The following is a 23173-nucleotide window of genomic DNA, read 5'->3' on the forward strand; positions in this document are numbered from 1 at the left end:
CTTGCTCACTCTGGACTTAAACTCTTTTGAAACTGTTTCCTTTCCTCCTTATATTTCCAAGTGAAACAACTTCCCTGCAAGTGCTGTCCTGGCAGCCTTTCTCTCTTTAGAAGACACATTTAGACACTCTGTTCTAGCCAGAAGGTCACCCGTGACAATAAACAGCAAACGAAACTCACATTGGAAGGAACAGAGGAGTGATGAAACATGACGTTGTTGGCTACCTCCCTGCCAGAACCGGCTGTTGCCTCCATAAAATCCACAGCTATGCTGATAGCTGAAAGAGAGCTCTCCAGAACATGCTGCCTGAAGCCAATTTCCAGGGTTGTCTGGTGCCACAGAGCACCCATCCCATCCGTTAAAGCAGGATTACTATAAAAACAAAAGGGTACCACATGCTCTCTGCTCCTTTCAATACAGTGTTCACCTTTCTGAGGTTCCTAAACAAAAAAAACAAACAAATAGGTGCTACAGCTAAGCTCTTAGCAGTCTTACCTGTTACAAAAATTCAAGGTTTTGGTGTCTGGAGAAGTGATATTGCTTTGCTTGTGCATCTATCAAATCTAGTCTTTTTTTAAAAAAAAAAAATCTATATTGTTGAAAGTATTACAGATGTCATCCTTTTTTTTTTTTTCCCATTGACCCCCTCCACACCTCACACTTCCCCTCCCAGGCCTTCACCACACCATTATCTGTGTCCATGGGCCATGCATATATGCATATATAAGTTCCCTGGTTAATCTCTCCCCACCTACCCCCCACCTCCAAGATTTGTCAGTCTGTTCCATGCTTCTATGTCTCTGGATCTGTTCTGTTCATCAGTTTATTTTGTTCATTAGATGCCACATATGAGTGCGATCATGTGATACTTGCCTTTCTCTGACTGGCTTATTTCACTTATCATGATACTCTCCAGGTCCTTCCATGCTGTCTGAAAGGATAAAAGATTCAAATCTAGTCTTGATTCTTCCTATGAAGCATGGCGTCGTTTTGATCATGACTTAAAAGAAACTCCCATGGTACTTAATCTCTTCATAATAATCCTCTCCTGGTTACGAACTGAAAACTGTCCTCTGGGAGGCCAGACTCTGTTTCTGACTCTAAACAACCTGAAAAGAACCTGGACCCCTTTGTCATGAACAAACCACCCGCTTGACTCTACCACATCCCTCTGGTCTTTAATTCCTTGGATTCACTAAAGGGTGTTGACCCTTTCCTGATTCATTCTCTCAAACATTAGTTCTTCTCGGGGGCCGGCCAAGGGTGCAGGTTGACCCAGCCACTCTGGTCTTTGGCACAGCTCATCTCCAGACAAATTATGGTTTCCATTTTCTTCTGCAGTTTTCTGAATTTAGAATCTAAATTATGTTGGTAGACCAGATATCCAGATCTTGGGCTATTATGAAGTTGTTAAATTTGTGTTTGGTTAAAAGTATGGGGGCCAATGTAGAAACAAGCCTGAGATATATGAAGTTAAAAAATAAAAGGAAGTTGCAGAAAAAGGAAGAGGCTTATATTCTATTTTTATCTAATTTGTGTTCAAAATATACACTTTAAATTATAAAAATAGTACATAGTTATGGAAAAATTTAAAACACATTCTTGGATGGGCATGGATGGGAGGGAAAATTTTACTTTTCACTTTGTATGATTTTGGTTTTCTTGACTTTGTACCATACACATGCATTTTTAAAAGAATTGGTAATAGCAATAATAAATTGGTGGGGAACTAGTCAGAGGCCATACTGCTGGCTTCAGAGGCCATAAATTCTGGCTTCATTCTTTCATTTTTTTCCTCAGTTGTTGTATCTACTCTCAAAGTAGCCCTTTATTGGTAATTGCCAACTTATGTGTTCTTGATCTGCTGTGCATGTAGATAAACCATAATGCCTCTTTTTCCCTTCAAATTCTGGGCTGCAGCATTCATCTGCACGGGAGGTGATGCCAGATCACCTTTCCTTCCCTCTATGCCAGTGGTTCTCAGCCTTCTGGCCCTTTAAATACAGTTCCTCATGTTGTGATCCAACCATAAAATTATTTTCGTTGCTACTTATAACTGTAATGTTGCTACTGTTATGAATCGTAATGTAAATATCTGATATGCAGGATGGTCTTAGGCGACCTCTGTGAAAGGGTCGTTCACCCGCCAAAGGGGTCGCGCCACAGTTTGAGAACCGTTGCATGCCATAAAGGTGAACCTTGCAAGTCGATCTCTATCAACATCCCACTCTTGATCCAGGAACCCATTTAGGGGGTGAGAAAGCAGGAACCTTTTCTTCTTTTCGCCTTTCCTAATGTGTCATAAAGATCACTCGGGCTGATGAGCCAGACCAGCCGTGGGCAAACTACGGCCCGCGGGCCGGATCCGGCCCGTTTGAAATGAATAAAACTAAAAAAAAAAGAAGACCGTACCCTTTTATGTAATGATGTTTACTTTGAATTTATATTAGTTCACACAAACACTCCATCCATGCTTTTGTTCCGGCCCTCTGGTCCAGTTTAAGAACCCATTGTGGCCCTCGAGTCAAAAAGTTTGCCCACCCCTGAGCCAGACCCTCTGAAACTACACATCTCATCTCTGCCTTCAGGGAGGGCTGCGGCACGAGGACTGACTCAGTAGCATGAGAAGAGGGACTGTAGATGGGAGCTAGCAATCAAGCAGGTTAGGTTATCCAGAGGCACTGTGGACAACAGATAGTTGGGGCAGTCACTGAAAAAAGGAGATGAGGGACCAGAAGGTCAGGATCATGGAACATTGCAGTGGAGAGTGTGCTGCAGCCCTGGGATGCAGAGGCAAAAAGTAAAATCGGGCTCTGGGCCCAGAGGATGTACCATTTTGGCCGCTTATTAAGGAAAAGATGAGGGTAAGGGCTCAGTTATCAGAAGTAAAACACAAACTCAAAGAAGCACTAAGGATAGAGCTGATTCATGCTGAGCAGCCTCATTGGCCAGAGTTGGTTCCCCTTTAATCCCTCCAACAGAGGAAGGATGGGTCCCTTGGCCTGAAGTGAGACTGAGTCTGCAGGTGAAGTGGGCCAAATTGTGGAAGAGCAGAAATTGAAAGGCAGGTTAGTCAATACATTATATCAACCAGAGTGGGGGATGAGGGCCAGTTCAGGGCCATTTAGCATAAGTGAGATGAATGTCAACCTGCTGCTGATATCACTTAAAAAGTTTAGAAAAAGATAGAACCTGTTCATTTTACCTGTCTTCCACACATTCATCAGACATTGTGAACTAGAATCCAATGCATGTCCTGAAAGTCTCAAGCTGTGAAGCAAAACAAACAAACCAACTGAACTGAAAAATAAAAACACCAGGATGACATTCTGTAATCTTTGATGGGAAAAGTGATGACATGCGTGGAGCCCACCAGGAAGCCTATCCACAGCATTTAACCCTGGTTGCAATTTTCCCTTTAAGTCTAGATTAGAGGAACACACCCACTTTCCTTAAATCACATTTAATTTGTTTCTTGGAAATTCTAACGTGTTCCAAGAGAGCAACTTCCCCATTGCCAAAATCTCCTCTTGGCCTGATCCTTCTTGTCTCAGGTTGTGAGGTATTGTCCATTCCACATCTCACACAGTGTTACTCACTTCTTGCTCAGATGGCCTGGATAAATTGCAATATTTTCCTATTCCAGGACTGAACGGTTACAGCAGGCTGATTGTTGGAAAGGGTGAAAGAGTGGAGTGGGCAGAAGGTAGTTAGACCATTACATTCTTTTATTTAGTTGCAAATAAAAGGTGTTGAACTATAAGACTGTCCAGCGGGGCCCTGTTAGAACAGTTACACTCTGGGACCACACCAAACGGAGCCCAGACTGTTGGTCATATTCATTTCAGTGATACAAATTGCAGGTGGAGAAACAAAAAAAGCAACTTTGGACAAATTTACAAGCCATTTGTGCAGGTAGTTTAAATTGAACACCCAATGACTAAAAATGCCTCCAAATTTAGCCCACATTGGAATTTGAAATAAACTATGTTCATTTAGCAAGTGTGCCTAGTCCTAAAAAGCAATCTGCATTTCTGTTCAATACCTGGCTGAGTATATCAAGGGTTCTCTTTTCTAAGGTGTTGTAGGTCTAAATACTATTCTCACATTACCTCCCAGGACCTTCTCCTGGTATATTTCCAAGGCTACAGATCTTCAAGAAAATTTCCTGGTATTTTTATACCAATCCTTTTTTAAATTAAATGTATTGGGGTGACATTGGTCAACATAAACATATACATTTCAGGTATGGGTTGCTATGTTACAAGATTTGTATATTGTACCGTGTGCTCATTCCCCAAAGTCAAATCTATTCTTATGAGTTACTATGGTTGATAAACATATGGTTGATTGACCCCTATGCTGCTTAATGAGCTTATTCATCACTCCTTTTTGCTACTATCTAGTAAGCCATTTTCTGACATTCCTTTCATAAACATGTAACAACTGCTTTGCATGGCATGTGCAGTCATGATGCTTGGAACAGTGAAGACCAAGACAAAAAAGGCAAGAGTGGTTTGTACAAGAGAATCACAATAAATATCAGTTGAGTCAGTAACTATAAATATAGGGAGATGAGTGTTGTGCTGCAACTCTGTGATAGATGGAATTATCCCCATTTTTATAAGTGAGGAAACAGAATAGTTAAGTGGTTTGCCCAAGGCCAGGACAGAGTTCATGCTCCGTCCTGTCCACACTATCCATGAGGAATTCTGTCATGTGCTTCCCATGGTTGCTTATAATTCTTTCCTCATAAAGTGAAGATTCCATCTCACCTGAAGGCCAGAACCACCTCTTATGCCCCTCTTAGAGCCAGTACCGAATTCTGTGACAGGCTCAAAAGAAGATGCTTAGTAAATTATTGTGGAGGGAAGATTGTCTTTTCACTTCCAATCGTATGTTTTTGCCACCGATTCCTGCAGTGACATCACACCTAAGTCAAGGTGTGCCTGCTTCCTGCGCTATGCACCTGTTCTTTCCTGTGCATCTGTCAGAACCAGTTATCACCAGTTTGTTGATTTCCTCCTACTTAGCACAGCAAGGAACTAGCAAGCATTTATTATAAAATTAAATTTACTATTTTATTATTTAGTCATTATCTTTTTAATGACTAAAAAGATAACCCAAGACTAATACAGTTATGTGTGTAGATTTCAGATGTGTTGCCTGTGTGCTGTGTGACTACACCACTGTGGGTTACTGGATACCAAGACAAGGTGATTTTGACGCCTTGCTGTGTCTACACCTAGGAGAAATGTGGAGGTCAGAGGCCCTGATTCTGAATTCCATATGTATTCCATAGTTCTGTAGCAGGACTTGCATGCCACTTCGCATTTTATTGCCTTCCTTCTTTCAATGCTCTTGATAATCCAGATGCATCTCACTCTGTATCATAGGTACATTTCTGAAAATGTGTGTGTAAACCAAATCTGAACTATGTTATGATATAATTGATGTAAGATAAAAATTGCTGAATTTAATTTTTCTTATAAATTATCACTTATGATGGTAAACATGTTATTTAAATGGTAAATATATAAAAATGAATTAAATATTTAATAGTAAATGAAATATATTAAAATGAAGTTTAAAAGAGAAAGTTCATTAATTTTTATCTTACATCTTTTGGATAAAAAGTAAAGTTCTGGAGGGGAAATAGGCTAATACCTAAGATAAAGTATCTGTTTTTCCTGGGCTAAGAGTCTTAGCAACTTTTCTAAAAGCAATTTCTTCCTACCCAGATTATGAAGAGGGGATAAACAAGGCCCACCACACCTCCTTAGCTTAAAATTTAACATTCAGGTGACCAAAGTACACAGAAAAGTAACTTCTTTATTTTCTTTAATATCATCTTACTGATGGTAGAAACACCTCAAATTTGCCAGTTAAAGGCCACTATCCCTATTTAAACAGTCTCTTTTCACCTAACTGTTTCATTTTATAAATACCCAGACAATTCAAATCTAAAACTTATAGTAGCTGAACTAATGTTCACAAGGCTGGGGCCAATTGTAATTGTGCACAAAGGATAAAACAACATGGAGAACGTTATGGATCATGCCATGTGAAAGTGGCCCTTCCTGGCACTGAGGCTCTCCCACACGAACAATGGAAGTCACGTTCATGTGACTCCCTTGGCTCTAGGTTCTGGATTCAGACTTCCTGGGTTCCATCCATCTGACTTACAGATCTGACTAATAGAGCAACCTTAAGCAAATAGTTTCCCTCCTCAGCTTCCTCAGTTGTAAAATGGACAATTGCTTCATAGGAATTAATGAGAAGGGTTAAATTAGATCACACCCATAAGGGGCTTTGGTGATGCTGCCTCTCAAACCAGCCCTGGTGAGGTTTTAGGGGATTTTCACATTCAGAAGAAGCTGTGGAAGAGACTTTTTAAAAATGCAATGAATTTGAAATCATATATGTACATATACTTATATGTCTAAAAGCATGCGCTCTCTCTACATATATATATATACGTATATATTTTTCTCCTTATTGTATATAAATAAAGGTAAATATGTACACAATCTAAGCTCAAATCACTACTACAAAAGTTTCTGGGCACTTTAATTTTTGTACATATCTCTGCTTTGACACTGATAGCAGTTCGCATTCTCTGGTCTGCTGGCCACATTCTGAATAACACTGCCTTACACAATGCCCAGCACAAACAAATACACAGTATGTGTTAGCTATGTTGATGTTTATTGAGTCCCAGTAGAAAGCTTCCAGTAGTGTGCACATTAACTCAAGTTCAGTGTCATCAGTTAATAAATAATAAGCATTCACTACAGATAGAGCAAAAAAATGAAAACTTCCAAACCACGACTACATGCATAACCTGAATCTATTTAACGTAAGAAAAGAAAATGCTTTAGGAATTATTTCATTTTATAAATGAAAAAACTAAGACTTAGAACTGGTAAAGGCCCAACTGACTATTAAAAGCACCTAGGAGAGCATTTAAAAACCAGTGTTGCCCAAGTGACACTAAGACTATTTAAATCAGAATCTCTGGTACTGGCACATGGGCATGGAGATACTTAAAGAGCTGCCCGTTTAATTCTAATGTGCAGGGAGGGCTTGGTTAAGGTTTTCTCATAGAACCAATTAATACTGGATGAGGCAGGACTCGTGAGTCACCACCTACTATCTACAACACTGCCTCGCAGCCATTGGAGACCTCACTGCAGGGAAAGTATTTATTTATCTTTGAACAATTAAGATGAATACATCTTGTGAAAATCAAATTTATGGTAGAGGGAGGTCTATATTAAACAGATGATTAATGAATCTAACTCATGATCCAAACGAATGCACCTAATTTGGTTTCTCTAAGTGCCTCCCTAGGTGTTTTGGGGACCCCAGGGGGACACATTGATAAGTCCGATTAGACGGATGATAGGGTGTACTCTGAATAACCTTTTAGATTCAGCAGAGAATTCAAGGCACAATTTTTTAAAAATAAAATATCCTATTTCATTCCTATTTCCAGAATTGTAATCAGAACTCTGGCTTTTACGATGTATTATTTTTCTCATTTGGTTTCCCTTGGAAGAGAATGGAAACTTTGAGTCTTGGCCCCTCTTCCGTCACATTCTAATTTCCCCATTTAGTGGGCCAGAGCGCTTCATGTACTCTTTAATATCAATGGAATTAACGTGCATTCTGTGGAAAATGTACAATGGAGATTTATAAACTTGAGAAACATAATAAAAATTAAGCTAAATGTTGATGTTTTCTCAAAGGTAGAGGTGGTACATTTGATGTGCTTGCCAATGTTTAGCTTGGGGAAAAAACATTTAAACTTTCCAAGGCTTCCTTTATTTTGTTTGTATTCAAAATATTGGTTCCTAGACCTCCCCTGTAGTGTAGATCTAATTCTGAGCTAGTTGGGAAGGTCTTAGGGGAGATACAATAATGAGTGGGGTGGATTAGATCACATCACAAGCAACATTGTTTATGTAACCTGCTAGTGCAGAAGATGATAGCCACAGGGAGAAAAATTCTCACAATAGTTCTGCTTTGCCTACCCCTGATTTTTCATTCAGTCATACCTTAAATTTCATTGTCTATAGAAAGTTCTTCAGGAATTTTTCAAATCAGTTTGGATCTCTGTGTAATATTACTATGTTTTTATCCTTACCCAAGGATATGCTTATTGATTTTAGAGAGAGGGGAAAGAAGAGAAAGAGAGAGGGAGGGAGGGAGGGAGGGAGGGAGGGAGAGAGAGAGAGAGAGAGAGAGAGAGAGAGAGAGAGAGAAACATCAATTGGAGAGAGAAACATTGATGGGAAAGAGAAATATCGATTGGTTGCCTCCCGCATATGCCCCAATTTGGATCGAGTCCACAATCTAGGCATATGCCCTGACCTGACCAGAAATTGAAAACACAACCTTTTGGTGCATGGGACGACAATCCAATCAACTGAGCCACACTGGCCAGGGCATTATGAATTTTTTAAAAATAGTTTTAAAGGCATTATTTACTAGTATTTTTTAATATATAACATTTTTATTGATTTCAGAGAGGAAGCAAGAGGGAGAGAGAGAGAGAGAGAAACATCAATGATGAGAGAGAATCATTGATCAGCTGCCTCCTGCATGCCCCTGACTGGGGATCGAGCCCGCAACCTGGGCATGTGCTCCTGACTGGAATCGAGCCTGGGACCCTTCAGTCCACAGGCCGACGATGCTCTATCCACTGAGTCAAACCAGCTTGGGCATTATGAATTTATAAAGAAAAAGATTCTCCTGCATGGCACTCGTCACAACTATATTTGCTTAATGTATTTTCTGTGCTGGATTGCATCTTGTTCTCTTTACAGGACTCTAGTACCTAAAACAGTGCTTGGCATGGTAATACTCAAATTTCATTGAATGAATGAATATGCCTCTTATCACCAATACCCTTTACACGCGCGCACACACACACACACACACACACACACACACACACTGGTCTAGTGATTTAAATATTTGTCAAAAGAGTAGTGGAGAATATACTCATATTGAAACCTTTGTGAAGTCTTTTAAGTTCTGCTTTATAAAACGCACAGGCTACTCAAACTTTTTGTGATTGTCACAAAATCAGAAACCACTTTTCAAGATGGTTACAGATGGTTGGAATCAGACTTGGGCTCAAATCTTGAGTCTGTCACTTGCTAGCAATCGACCTAATTGCACAACGCCTCAGTTTTCACATACATAAAATGGCAAGCAGTAATGACAATAATGAATAAGATACCACAGACCATGGTTGTAATGGTGGAATAAGAGAATATATAATTTAAAAGCTAGCAGAGTTTCTGGCACAGGGTAGGTCTCCTCAGTTAATGCTTATTGAATCTGAATTTCAAAAAACAAAAATGTAAAAAAATCGACAACGGCAATTTTGGGTGGAAGGTTTCCAGGTAGAGCCGGCTTCTTCAAGGTGGAGAAGGCTCCGAGAGTCATTCACCGTGACTGCTCCCGGGGTTCTTGGGCCACAGTCCCTGTAGCAACGTCTTTTATTCTACCTGTGGTTTCTGGAGTTACATCAGAGGTTTGGGGTCATTGGAATTAATATTTCCTCCATAATAATATCAGGTAACCTGAAACTTCTATTTTTTTTTTGTCCTGATTAATTTTTAAAAAATAAGCCTCAAAATTATTCTGAGAACTACTGTATGAAATAATATATTGGTATACTGACTGTTTTTGAAATTTGTCCTCAAAAGCTTACCAAATATTACATTAGGAACAGACAAACGTGGGTTTACTTGGATCACACAGCAGTATGTTGACAATCTTTAAGGCAAGAAGAAAAATAAAAATCTCTCTGATGTGAAACAGTGGCCATTTAAGCCACTCAAACAATGTGGCAGGACTTGGACCGCCCTCCCAAGTAGCCAATTTTATCACAGTGGGTCCCCTTAGTTTTCCCTGGGATGGGATGTTTCTGAGTAAGGGTTGTGAAGCCAGTGTGCCTAACATTATTCAGGGCTTCCTGCAACCTCTTACATTAAGATTATAGCTAACATCCAACAGTAAATTGGAGGGAACTCAACTCTTGAAAATCTCTATCTTGCATATTCGAAACACAACCCTCAGGAACCAGAGAGATATTACTGGAAGCCATGGGCACTGTGGGTCCTCACCAACTGAACCCTCTCAAAGTCAGCAAAACCCTGGGTCAGTCAATCAGAGGTTTGTCAGGAATAGGATATGAGAGGAGCTACAAAACAAAGCCATAACTAAAAGAATACAGACACAGGGTAGGTAGGTACAATTGCTTGAAACAATCATCTTTCATGCTAGGTTGTCCTAGGAAATCATGAAATTTAACTTCAGCAAGATACATTTTTATGATACAAATATTGAACAGCCTGACTCTAATAGTGAATAATTTCTATTTCATTTTTTTCTGCTGTCCTCATAAAATGAAGAGATTTCTTTCTTACATAAAAATATCTGAATTGATTGTGATTTGTTTAGATATTCAGAGACACAAGCAAATGAGTAGAAAACATAAGACACACCAGAGCTTTCTTCAGCTCCTGAAAGTTCTCTAAATTTGAGTAAAAAAAAAAAAAAAAAATAGGAGACGCATTTCATTTGCATTTTTCACCCCTAATTGAAGAACCAGTCTCTAATGGAAGAACATGAAGCTGAAAGGGCGCCAATGAAATAGCTGGGTTTCATAAGCCATGGGACTGCTTTCTCAGGACAAATAGGTTTGTGGTTTCAAACAGAAAGTCTCTGTGGCTGGGATCTGTGAACAGTAACTCAAATCAAACTTCATGTAGCTGTTCTGACAAGCAGGAAATGTGTAAACATTCTCCAAACCACCGAAGTCTGTCAGGTGAGGGGACTGCCATGCTTCTATTTGCCACAGAGTGTCCCCATCTTCATTCCTTGTTCACTGGTCAGTTTCTTCAATTCAGAATGCTGTCATCTTTCATTCTAGGACAAAGCTTCATTTGACATTTTATGCAAATCATAATAAATCACACACACACACACACACACACACACACACACACACACACACACAACACACAACACACTATTAGACAGTCCCATTCCTAATATGAGCTATTATTTTGCCTTTGAGCTCACTGAAAAGTCTTTTTTTTTTAAAGCAAAAGGAAGAAAGAAAGGATGGGATTAGGAAGAAAGGATGAAAATTGGAAGGAAGATAGGAAGGAAGGAAGGAAGGAAGGAAGGAAGGGAGGGAGCGAGGGAGGGAGCAAGCGACGGAGGTGGGGAGGAAAGAAAGAAAGAAAGAAAGAAAGAAAGAAAGAAAGAAAGAAAGAAAGAAAGAAAGAAAGAAGGAAGGAAGGAAGGAAGGAAGGAAGGAAGGAGGAGGGAGGGAGGGAGGGAGGGAGGGAGGGAGGGAGGGAGGGAGAAAGGAAGAAAAAGAAGAAAGAAAGAAAGAAAGAAAGAAAGAAAGAAAGAAAGAAAGAAAAGAAAGAAAGAAAGAAAAGAAAGAAAGAAAAAGAAAGAAAGAAAAGAAAGAAAGAAAGAAAGAAAGAAAGAAAGAAAGAAAGAAAGAAAGAAAGAAAGAAAGAAAGAAAGAAAGAAAGGGAGGGAGGGAGGGAGGGAGGAGAAAGAAAGAAAGAGAGAAAGAGAGAAAGAAAGAAAGAAAGAAAAGAAAAGAAAGAAAGAAAGAAAGAAAGAAAAGAAAGAAAGAAAGAAAGAAAGAGAAAGAAAGAAAGAAAGAAAGAAAGAAAGAAAGAAAGAAAGAAAAAAAAAAGAAAGAAAGAAAAGAAAGAAAAGAGAAAAATGGATCTTCAGTGAGATGCTAAAGAGAAGATTTAGGCCACCCTATAGAGTTCCCCTCTCAGTGCCTCCAGGGCTTATTGAATTAAAAACAGACTAACATTGTGACTAAGACAAACCAATACTGACTCTTCTTGCTCCCACCCATCTCTCCCTCAGCCATACAGAAGAGGGAAAGTGTTCATTTATTGCTCTATTATGACTGAAACCAGCACTATTTGGCAGTTTCTCTCCAAAAAATTTAATGTCAAAACTTCCATTTCTTGAAACAACAGGTTTAGTCAAGGCCAAACGTTTGAGAGTAACTTTTTTCCCCTCATGGTATTTCCATTGCTGGTACTAGCCAAAACCCAAACTACATGCCCAGATGAAAATAAACATAAATCAAACCTCAGAAATGGCTTCAGCTTAGTGTGAAGAGTAAATGAATGAGGACTCGGGTTAGCTTAAAGTTTATCTGAATTAGATCCTTAATTTGTTTCTAAGCTGGTTAGATCAGGATTTCTTTTTATTCCTTGTTGATTTAGATCCTCAATTTTGACGTGAATAAAATTGTTAGTGTACTGGTAAAATAAAATGCACCGCCACCACTGACGAGAAATATTCAGAAATTCAGCCCACTCCATTAAGTATTAGGCAAATTCCAGTGATTGGTGACATATTACGGTTATTTCCTCAGTTATTCATTGTAAGGGGTCCAACTAGGAATTAAGCTTTCTTTGTAACAAAAGAACCTTGAGTCTCTAACTCCCCCATTCACTCATCCTTGGAGAAAATGATAACACCTTTTGTGAATGGAACGTTAATGTTAGAAGTAACCTTAATATTACTACATTTTATTTTTTGTGGACTTGGTGAATGTTTTTTCTAATATGGACAGGATGAAGCACATAAAAGCAGTTATTAAAGGACATATTTTTGCCTGAGAACAAGCCCTGTTTCTGCCCCCACAGGATGTTGGTGCGCTCCACAAACCTCGTGTTGATTACCCTCTGTGGGAAGTAGCGGTCAACTCTAATTAACTAATTTACTTTCAACAAGTGCTTAATTAGGGCCTTTGCCCATATGTTGTGCTCTTTTGAAAATTCTACATAATGTAGAAACTTTATTAAAATACAAAGAATTGATCGGGGTCTCTGACATGAGAGGCCGTGGAGCATGTAGAAAATAATCTGAAATAGTTGACAAGTATGAAACTTGATAAATATATATTTAACAACTTAGAAAGGGGAGTGAGCCAACCATCATGGGGACAACATACTGTGCCTTAGGAGACTAGCCCTGAAGAGGAGAACATAAAAACCGAAGTGCAATATTCAAAAGAGGCAAAATTATGATCACTGATGGTAGATTGAGAATAACAATAAATTTTTGATTATTAATGTGTTAGGTACTTTCTACACTCTCATTTGCTGCTCATAAGAATTCTACAATCTAAATCATCCTCATTTTGCAGGTGAGGCAATTGAGACGGAGAGGGGTTAAAGATCTGGCCAAGGTTACAGCTGGCAGGTTGGAGACTTGGGATTCAATCCAGGGAAGTTTTAGGCAATTGCAGAGGTACCTTAAAGAGGTGGTCCCCCAACTTTGATGTCCATAGGAATCCCTGAGTAGGCTGGTTATACTGCATATTCTAATTCAGTGGGTTATGGGTAGGGTCTGAGATTCGCATTTCTAATAAACTCCAGGTAATGCTCATGTTACTGATCCTCCAACCACACTTTGAGTAACACATATTTAAAGGGACAGTGAGGATTTCAACAAATTAAAATGTGGTGAAGAACATACCAGAAGCTATTGAGAGTCAGAGAAGGTCAGCAAATTAATCAATGACATAGAGCTGATAAAATTATGGAGGCAGTTCTTAAGACCAGGTCCTAGGGCCAGGCACCGTGACTCTAAATCTCTTACCTTTTGTCCCTCAAGCACCAAGACTATCTATATAATAAAAGCCTAAGCGACCATTATGGCAGAATGACCAGTCACTATGATGTGCACTGACCACCAGGGGGCAGACACTCAATGCAGGAGCTACCCCCTGGTGGTCAGTGTGCTCCCACAGGGGAAGCGCCGCTCAGCCAGAAGCTGGGCTAATGGCTGGCGAGCGCAGTGGCAGTAGCAAGAGCCTCTTCCACCTCTGCAGCAGTGCTAAGGAGCAGCAAGCCAAGCCGTAAGGAGCAGTGAGCGAGCGGACAGAAATCCCTGGACTGCGAGAGGGATTTCTGACTGCCAGCTTAGGCTTGCTTCCATGGGGAATGGGCCTAAGCTGGCAGGTGGACATCCCCTGAGGAGTCCCGGACTGCAAGAGGGTGCAGGCCGGGCTAAGGGGTCCTTCACTCCCCCCTCCCCCCAGTACACGAATTTCATGCACCATGCCTCTAGTATAATTATAAAATCTGGATATAGAGGAAGTAATGATCGCAATTGGAGTTTAACAATTAACTGCCTCTTCTTTGGGTCATGGTCTTATTCCAGCTAAAGCTTATACCATGTCTATTGCCATCCTTGAGCACAGGAAGTGAAGTATGACTTTAAAACTCTGCAATTGTAAAAGCTCTGCCATGTTTGTGGGTAAGAATAGGAAACATCCCTGAGTGGGCTGTAAGCTCCTTCCCTAGTGGAGGCAGAGCGGGTGAGAGTGAAGTGCAGAGTCAGGCTCTCTTGTTTGAATCCCAGCATCACCCACAAGCTGTGTGACCTAGGTTGAATTACTTAACTTTGCTGTGCTTCTGTTTATCTGTAAAATGAGCATACTAAGAACATCTACCTCTGAAGATTTTTCTAAGTATTAAATGGGATATCATTGAAAAGTTCTTGAAACAGTCCCTAACATGTCACAAAGGCTATGTATTTCTGTTAGCCAACCTACATTTGTTCTGATTTGTTGAACACAGAACTGGCTCTGACACAGCAGTGGGGAAGCAGCAATGGTAAAAATGAACCAAATTAAGGTAGAGAGAAAATCATTAAAGCTCAACTCTGCCCCTTCACTAGATTTCCCTGAACCTCAGTTTCCTCACTGTAAAGAAGGGGAGCTGAGTGATCTGGATAATTTCAGACACTTTCCCAGATAAAATAAAGTAAACATGTACGGTTCCGTTATTGAATGAGGCAGAAGGGGAAGGACATGGGAATAAGAATTACTTGCAGAGCTTTTAATAAGGCTGTTAGATTCCACCCCCCAGATTCCTAGGCCCCCCTGCCAATTTATTAAATATGAGAAGAGACATAAAAATTTTAACAAGTGCCCCATATGATTATGATGTATGCAGTTTCTTCGAGAAACACTGTCCTAGATAATAGAGAAAACAATCCAGTCTAGAAGTGCAGTTTTTTGTAAATAATGTTTATATATGTAATCCAAATATGGATAAATAAGAGTTGATATTTAAGGTAATGACAGGCTCCTATTTAACTGTGTGCACATTCTATGCCACACATGCAATAAATTAGATATTTTATATATGTGTATGTGTACAAAATACCTAGTTTTCACAAAATCCCTGCAGACCTTTTTGAGCTGAACTTCAAATTCTGTGAGCCTATTAATTTCCTTTTCATTTAAGCCATGTTGAGTTGGGGTTTTGGTTCCTTGAAGCCAAAAATATCCTAACTAGTTCACATATTCTATTCCAAGCCCTGCGGGTTTAAAGTGAGTTTCCCCCAAAAGCTCAATGACTTGTGTTAGGGGAAAAGGTGTCAGACTAATAAAGTTGTGGTATGTTTCAAAACAGATTTATTTAAAATGCAATAGAAACACTAGGGATGGATAGAAAAGCTTTAGGAGAGAAAAGCCCAAACTAATTCCTTAAAAAATGAGCACACAAAGTGGGTGAGAAGGGCATTGCAGGCAAAGGCACAGATGTAGGAGAGAGCATGGAAGGAGGGACTCTGCAGGAAGCTGGTCATACCTGCCAGGCTTAGTATAGATTATCAGCAGGTCTGTTCAGGTGACGAGGAATAATTTCATCTCCTCCGAGCCCTGTGTGGAAGAAGTACCTGCGATGATACTACCTGGCTTCTGACAGACCTGTCTTCAAATCTCAACTTTGCCCTTTATTAGCAGTGTGATCCTAAGTTATTTAACCTCTCCAGGCCTCCATTTCCTAGTCTGGAAAGCAAGGTTAAGGATGTCTAATTTGTAACTAGTTTAAAATGGAGAGATAATGAGTATAAAGTGTTTGGCACATTGTTTTTATTACTTCGATTATGATGATTATATGCTGAAAATACAAAGAGAAAAAGACATCGTCTCTGCTGTTGAGATGCTTAACATTCCAGTGACAAGAATAATGTACCAGCAAATAGTTTTCTGAGAATGGAAATGTACAGGATAGTAGGAAAAGCACACATTTTAAAATGTAACTTGATAAATTTTTAATTAATTTGAAAATAACATAAACAGGTGATTACAGTTTCATTTAAGATCATGGTTCCCACAACTGTGTGGAAACGTGATTGCAAGGAGAGGTAGCAGAGAGGTTGAGAGACTATTACAGTGGGAGGAGATGAGAGAGGGCAAGGAAGCCAGGTAGGTTTGTGAGATAGTTATAAGTAGCATTAACTGGATTTGGCTCTCATGCTTCAGCATAAGTCTAGGGTGATGTTCACATTTCTAGTTTAGAAATATTTAATACTGATGACATTCTCCAGAATCTGGACTGTGAGACATCGAACTAGACTCATCAGAGTTTTCCCATCCTCATTTTCCTCACTTGGTCTACTCTACCCATTGTGTGGCCAACAGTTAATTACCCCTTCCCTGCAATCTTTGTTATGAATACTGGCATACCTTGTTTTGTTGCATTTTGCTTTATTGTGCTTCACAGGTGTTGCCTTTTTTACAAATTGAAGGCCCCACAAAAAGATTCCTACTCGCTTTATTGTGATAGTTGCTTTAGTAGGGTGGTCTGGAACCAAGACTGCGTTACCTCCAAGCCATTGTGAATGCAACTCTCTGCATGCTGTATTGCATCTGTAACATACATCTAAACTTTTGTCTATTCAGGGGTCCTCAAAATCCAGTCCTTAAGCCAGAAAATCAGTATTACAATCAGTATTGCATTGTTAGAAATGCAAATCCTTGGGCTCTATTCTAGACCGCCGGAATCAGAAACTGAGGCTGGGCTCAGCTGGTTGTGATCGAACCCCCCACCAGGTGATTCCAATGCACGCTGGATTTTGTAGAATCATGAGTCCACAGTAACCTTAAATGCACCAGGTGATTTAGAACATTCTGGCTTACAAAAGAGGAAACAGCTCCGGCAACTTCTACCAGTCCCAGGAAGATGAACTGTGGCTTCCAGTGAAAGGCAGTGCAGCCTGAGGATGGAGCAGCCTAGGCCCTCACCACAAATACAGGTAAGATCCAACTGGGCAAATCACAATGACTTTGGGCAGCTTCGTAGCTGATTTGGTACAACCTGGGTCTCCTTTCCAAGGCAAATTGCAGTGCTGAGTAGCCATGATATATGCAACAAAACTACCTAAGGAGTAGGTCAGTATCAAAGCTACCAATCCCACTGGGAGAAAAACTGGGGCCCCGTGGAATCTGTAAGAGGTAATCGGAAGGAACAGTGTCCCTCAGACATGCTCCTCCTGCACACTGAGTCACTCCACTGTTCTTACAGACAAGGCTACTCAAACTCCAAGAGACAAACATAATAGCCCATCCTGCCAGGTCAGTAGATAGAATTTCAAGGGTCAACAAGCCATGGTCTTAAGGGCTCCAATTACAACTGGGCCACCAGACAGATGCTCAATTGTCTACGGCAGCGGTTCTCAACCTGTGGGTCGCGACCCCTTTGTGGTCAAATGACCCTTTCACAGGGGTCGCCTAAGACCATCCTGCATATCAGATATTTACATTACGATTCATAACAGTAGCAACATTACAGTTATGAAGTAGCAACGAAAATAATTTTATGGTTGGGTCACAACATGAGGAACTGTATTTAAAGGGCCAGAAGGTTGAGAACCACTGGTCAACGGGCCTCTGTGGCACAACTCCATGCTTCTTGGGGAGAGGGGGAAGGTTCCTTGGGTCTTTCCGAGGGAAAGGGAATTAATCCTATCATGACCCCTAGGTCTCAGCCCCCAAATACCCATTAACTGTCAGACTAGCTGGTGTCCCTGGGTGGGCTGCAAAGTTTGAGAATTGCTATGAAATCACTTCCTGATAGTTTTCAGAATGAAATCCTATGTATAGAAATATTTTCTTCCTCATTAAATCAATTATTTCCTCATCCAGAGAGCTCTTTTGTTGAATTATTGTTGAAAATTCAATTTAAACTGGCCCACCCCTAAAAATACAAAAACTACAGTTCCAAGATCTTCTTTGTCTAATGACAAGAGACTGGGTTAAACCATCTAGCTAAATATCTGCAGCTGCTGACCATCAGCGCTGCTTAGTTTCTTACAGTTCATCTACTCCCTGACCTGCTAAGCTAATTACACTCCCAGCCCTACTCACAGAGTTCCATGGGCAGGATCTAGATATGCAGGACTCCCCAAAGGTCAAATGGGAGACTTTTCATTTGTTTGCTTTTCTCCATTCTTAAAAGGAATTAAGTACAGACCAAAAGGGACCCACAACCTCAGTTAATTCTGATCCAGTCTTTTGGGACATCCACATTTTCCTCTACCCTGATGTCTTCCCTTCAGCATTGTTGTCATCAAGACCTCTGGATGCTCAGAATACAATAAGCTTTAAGTGATCTTGGGCAAGGTTTTAATCTATGCAATCCTCACTTTCCTCATCTGTAAAATGGGGGTTGTTGTGAAGATTACATAAGAGAATGCATGTAAGATTAGTGTTGTACCTAGTGTGTGCTGAATAAATGGTAGCATTGAGGGATGATGATGATGATGATAACAATGATGACGACTGTAATGGACAATTTTAGTGTTCTTCTCAGATCTCCTTTGCTTCCCCAGAGGCCTTTAACCAATGACTATTGGGTGTAGGAATAAGAAAGCCCCAAGTAGGAGGATGTGGGACCATAAGGATGCCCAGAAACTAAAGAAACAAAGATGAGAAAAAAGGACCCTCCTTGCTTTAAGAGAGTGGCTTTGGCATATTTCTGTGTTGATACTTCTTGATTTGTGGTCATTAGCAGTGTCTGTGCTCTCACCAAAGGCATTACTAGCAGTTTGAGTGCCAGCTTGACCTTATGGAGGAAGCCATAAGCTTGTGAGTGGACCAGTGGCTTCAGCCATAAGCTTAGTGGGGATAGTAAAGGGGTAAGTCATTGACAGCTCCAAGTAGCAGTGTGAAGAGTTGGTAGAACTCTGTAGGTTCTCCCAGAGTAACTGGGTGGGTTTGAGGTAAGCTAAAAATCCAGTAAGTGAAAAAACAGAACCAGGAAAATGTAACATAATACTGAATCATATGAATTTTCTCCATGACTTTCAAAGAATGGGAGCTATAGAGCTTCCTATCTCCCCATATTTCCTTCACCTCACCAGATCATGGATGATTTTCTAAATCAATTCAGTTGAGTTCAGGCCTGCACAACTTGTTAAAAATCTAAATGCAGTTATTTTTTATGAGCCCCCTTCCCTATCTGTGGCAGTCTAAGTGTCTTGGCACTTCTGGTGAAAGAAGTCTCCCAGCCTATGGATTCTATTCTGCTGTTTGTAATTGACCAGCCCCTTGTGGCTCAGGTAAACAAACCTGGCCTCCAGGCCCTCCAGCCAGGCTTCCAATGTCAGCACTCAATGCCACAGTTCTTAATACCATTCTTAAGTAGCTCAATAAAGTAAGAAAAAGAAACAAAAGGTATAAATATTAGAAAGAAATCATTAAAGTGGTCAAGTCCAATCGCAACTGCAGGTTTAGGTATTTCTGTTGGCACAAAACAACCCCACTCTCTCACCCCTCAGTATCTGGTATGGAGCAAAATAAAAGCTCTCTCTTTAGCCCAATAAATAGAAAACACCAAAAACAAATTGCTTTCACTTGTCAGGGATAGCACTAACCTTTCCTGTTTTGCCTAGAATTGGGTCACCTCTCCAACTCTGATCCATAATTGAGTCCTCCAGAAACTTGTCTTAGCATCCTACAGAATACTCATTAATCCTCAACATTTATGACAACATTTTGATAGAATCTGGACAACGGGAAATAGCAGATAGTATAGATGTTGTAGGACAGAAGGTGGAAAGCAAATCCCACCAAAAATACAGGGATTTGCTACCATGGTTGTGCTTCTGGAGACCCAGTGGTGACAAGTTGAAGTATCTAGCACCCTGTGTGTCACACACTAGTGATATCATTTATTAGGGCTCTTTGGCCTTTTGAGACAACATACAACTTTTTAAAAATATTATGACCAGTGTATTAAATGACCCAGAAGACTTGCTAGTTTTGAGTAGAGTAGAACTGGGAAGGCTCTCTAGCTTTCCAGGTGTACACCAGGGGAACACAGGGATTAGAGCATTTATGCAAGATCAGAATATTGTATGAAGTCTCTGGTGAGTCCCTATAATAAAGTTACAGTACCAACAGCTCTTGGCTCACAATTGGGTCCTGGTAGAGAGGGATTGTGGGAATCAAGGTGTCCATGCATCAAGAGTTGGGTGTTATCTGTTCCACCAGCAGATAAAGTGGACATGTCCACACCACTCCATCTTCAAGTGGAAGTGTAACTGGGCAGGCTTTGAAATCATAAACTGCTTGAACAAGTAGCTTGCATTTCCATTGAAACTACTACTGTGGCATTGCTGTCTCCATATATGGCCTTGTGGGGAATTCTTTATGACAGATGATCAAAAAGCGGGGGAGGAGGGGAGCTTGGTTTAAAGATTGCTCTGTTTATATGCTGGCCTCATCTTGAAAGGAACAGAGATATCCTTGGATGAAACATGGAATGGATGTACTCCTAATAGGCAGAATTCCAAACAAAGTGTGGAATCTTAGAGGGAAGATGGGGGAAGGTGAATAGGTGGGAGGTAATAAACTAAGGGCCTTGTATGCATAAATGTATAGCCCATGGACACAGACAATGGAGCAGTGAGGTCCTGGGGCAGAGGGTGGGGGAGGGCTGGAGGTGATCAGTGCAGGTGGGGGTGAAGGGGACATATGTGATACTTTAAACCAGCGGTTCTCAACCTGTGGGTCGCGACCCCTTTGGGGTTTGCACGACCCTTTCACAGGGGTCGCCTAAGACCATCAGAAAACACTTATATAATTACATATTGTTTACAGTAGCAAAATTACAGTTATGAAGTAGCAACGAAAATAATTTTATGGTTGGGTCACTACAACATGAGGAACTGTATTAAAGGGTCGCAGCATTAGGAAGGTTGAGAACCACTGCTTTAAACAATAAAGAATTATTTTTAAAAAATTAAATAAAATAAAAGGAAAGTGTCCCAGAAAAAAAAAAGAAAAAAAATTCCTAATATGCCTCTCTTTGCATAGGACTATAAAAATGACCATGCAAGCTATAATTTTAGAAAGCAACCTGTTTACATTAAATTTACTGGGGTAACATTGCTTAATAACATAAGTTTCAAGTGTACAATTCTATAATATATTACCTGCATATTCCATTGTGTACTCATCCAAAATCCAGTCTCCCTCCATCCCCATAAACTTGAATCCTTTTACCCTCTTCATCCTGTGCCCTATTGTCATTCACCTTTGGTAACTACCATACCATTTTCTGTATTAGTTTATTTGTTTTGTTTGTTGCCTTTTGTTTTATATCCCATATATGAATGAAATCATATGGTTCTTGTTCTTTTTCATTTAACTTATTTCACTTAGCATGATACTATTAAGATTCATCCATATTGTCACAAATGCCAATATTTCATCTTTTTATGGCTGAGTAATATTCTATTGCATATACTAGTATGTACCACATCTTCTTTATCCATTCATCAGTCAAAGGAAACTTAAGTTGTTTCCATGTCTTGGATATTATAAATAATGCTGCAGTGGACATAGGGATACACATATCTTTACAAGTAAGTGCTTTTAAATTTTTGGGGTAGATACCCAGAAGAGGGATTGCTGGGTCATATAGTAGCTCAGTTTTTAATTTTTTGAGCAGAAAGCAATCTTAATAAACAATGTGAAAAACTATAGTTGTTTTGCAACATTTAAAAATTGTCAAACAATAAAAATCCTCTTACTGTCAAATATAAATGTATAGGGAAATAAAAACAGTAAAACTAAATATTAGGTTTTTTTACTAATACACTAAATTTTAAAATTTTAGTAATTAAATTTTACTAAATTATAGTGTAATACTTAATACACTAAAATTTAAAACAGAAACATTGAGAATTAAAGTATTTTATTTATTTGTTTAAAAAAAAAAAAAAAGGACCAAGAGTAATTTGAACAGTGATAGCCTCCTGGTTGTGTAACATAGCAAGTGGAAAGAGCATCTTTTTTTATAATTTGATGAATTGCCCAGTTCCTTTTTATTCTTCTAACATTTTGTCCTTTGCACTTACACTGTCATGAAATCTCTGAGACTTCCTTTAATGAGATGTGGGGTTTTTTGTGTGTGAAGGTCAGCATCACTTACTCTGGAATTTCTTCATCTTGTCACAACCCCTTTCCTCATTTATGTCAATAAGTTTGCCTGAAGTAAGTTCCTCCCGCTACATACCTAGAATCTCTCCAATATTCCAAAGGTCAGCTATTTCTTCTATCACTGATTTCACTTTTGGAGTAATCCATTTTTGTTTTTTTGCTGTATACCCATCTTTGTGGGCCAATTCCCTTTTATAGTTACCCACTTTTGTAAAAGTCACATGAGTTTATCACTGGAAGACAAGGAGGCAACAAATGACACACTTTGCTCTGTGTGAACTGAATAACAGATGAATGGTGACCAGTCACTGATAGACTTGAAAAAAGTGACCCATCCGGTCACTGATCATTATGTGTGTCTATTGTTTACATAGTGACTTGTGGACCCAAGGGCTGGCAGTGAAGTTTGTACTTTATGCGATCTCTCATAGATCTTGTACCATGGTAACTAAATCTGAACTGTGTTGTTGAGGGACCCTGTTGTATTTAAAGTATAATAACTGAAATTCTTGCATATCAGAACCTTGCAAAATGAGGACTGCTGATAAGCTTTTTTGTTTACTTTGCCTTGAAAGACAGACAGTCTAAGGTATGAATCTATGCTGATTTTTAGACATGATCACACAGAAGGAAGAATTTTTGCAGATTAGTGACAAGGAGATTTGGGGAAGAGTTATGTGGATGGTCCCCTCAAAATGGGCCCAGAGTATGAAAATAATTTATGTGAATGTTCACTATCGGTCCCCTTTACAGAAGGGACTCTCAATAATAACACGAACAAGATGATATACCCTGTGTATCTCAAGTCAACCTCATTCCTAGCCCCCCAAATGTTTGATCAATCAACTCAAGAAC

Source organism: Myotis myotis, unplaced genomic scaffold (genome assembly GCF_014108235.1).
Source record: "Myotis myotis isolate mMyoMyo1 unplaced genomic scaffold, mMyoMyo1.p scaffold_m19_p_16, whole genome shotgun sequence".
NCBI classification, from domain to species: domain Eukaryota; kingdom Metazoa; phylum Chordata; class Mammalia; order Chiroptera; family Vespertilionidae; genus Myotis; species Myotis myotis.